Source organism: Trichechus manatus, unplaced genomic scaffold (genome assembly GCF_000243295.1).
Source record: "Trichechus manatus latirostris isolate Lorelei unplaced genomic scaffold, TriManLat1.0 scaffold00244, whole genome shotgun sequence".
Classification (NCBI taxonomy): Eukaryota; Metazoa; Chordata; class Mammalia; order Sirenia; family Trichechidae; genus Trichechus; species Trichechus manatus.
In genome coordinates, this window is record NW_004444180.1 from 536,570 (window position 1) to 538,369 (window position 1,800).

Here is a 1,800-nt window from a genome sequence, read left to right on the forward strand (position 1 = left end):
GCCCGCCCGGTGGCCACAAAGGTCGGGTGCGGAGCCCCGTTCGGGCGCAAGGCGGAGCGCGGGGACCGAGGCCGAGGGCCCGGGGTCTCCCGGGGACGGGCCGGATCTGCCGGTACAGGGAGGGACCCCGCGGGGTCCCCTGGTCCTCCCGAGCCCGCCCCGACGCTCCGCACAGAGGGGTTCGCGCCGCCCCCACCGCGGGCTCCGACCCTCGGGGCGGGGACGAGCGGCCCTGTGCCGAGGCCGAGCTTCGGGGGGGGCGGGGTCAGCACCGCGAACGCCCCCCACCTGCCTTAGGGCCGAGGGTCGGCACCCGGGGTAGGACCGGGCCTGGGCCGTGCCGGGAGCCTGGAGACCCCGAGCTCTTACGGCGGCGCCTCGTCCGCGGAGGTGGAGCCCCGAGGGCGGCGGTCCCTCCTCCCCCCAGGCGCCGGCGGGGGTCGGGCTGTCCTGCCCCCCCGGAGGAGCAGAGGCTGAGCCGCCCGGTTCCGGGATGGCCCCACCCCCACCCCGGCTCCGACCCCGGGGACGGCTCCGCAGCCGCGGCGGGACCCTCGGGCGGCGAACACAGCAGTGCGCCCAGGGTCCGGGGGTGCAGGGGGCGCCCCCTTGGCTGGGCGGGGACCTTGATTCTCACCTAGCGCACAGCCTCGCCCAGGCCTACGCGGAGCCCCCCTCTTACACCCCTACCCCCTCACCACCACACTCACCAGTTATCCAACGCCCCCCAACCCGGGGGCTCCAACCTTGTGAAAGCTCCCAGCGCGGCCCAGTTAGCACTCTCCCGTGTCCGGGCCTCAGAAAACTGACAAGGCTCCCCCATCCCCCAAGACTCTCATATTTTTAAATTCTTTAAATTACAAAGTAATGAATGAATACACCCTCCTGATTTAAAACAACGGACGCATGACAGATAAGGCTAAGTTTCCCCACTATGGGGCCAACACCCCCTCCCATGCCTTCCCCACTCGCCAGTGGGATCCTGGGGCCACACCGCGTGCACGACGCCCCTCCTCTCCTTCGGGCCGAACCCTCCCACGCCGGCCTCCTGCTGTCACCGCAGCACGGACTCATCCCTCCAGGACTTTGACCGGTGCGAGCCTCTCCGGGGACCTCCCCACCATGCTGTTTTCCCCCATAACCGCGCGCGACCCCAAGCCCTGTCTTGGTGTCTGGTTTGCTGGAGCCGCTTGCCGCGGGCGTTTGGGGGACAGAGTAAAAGGGGGGTCTATGAGAATAAGTGGCAGCGCTCGCCTGGAGGCACAGGCACCCCAGATCCTCTCCAGGCGTTCACTCTGGGTCTTCCTAGTTCGGGGGGAGGGGGGGCAGCCTTTCCACGGTGCTTCCTTGTGTCCCTGCGCGGGTCAAACTTCCCGGCAGAAGCAAGTCCGCAAGGCCCGGCCTCAGGCGCGTCTCTCACACCTGGGAAAAGTGGGCGCACGCGTCTCCAGCCAAGGAGGCCTTGGGTAGGCCCCGGGCCGGCGATGGGGCACGCCCCACAACCCTCCAGCACGCAGGCCGCAAGAGGGGGGCTGACACCTGGTCTGCCTCCCCTCCGCCCAGCTCTCCAGCGGCACTCCCGGGGGGCAGAGCAGCGAAGTGCGCCCACGCGCCTGGGGGCCATCACGTCATGAGCCCACCCCGCGAGGCCTCGCTGCGCGCCCTGTCGCCCACCTGCCGTCCCTAGCAACCATTGCTAGGGGGGTAGCTGGACCCCGCGGGACAGCCCGGGCCGGAGAAATTCCCGCGGATCGTGAGTATTTGAGTATTCAAATAAGGCCCCGCCCCCGTTGCCATGGT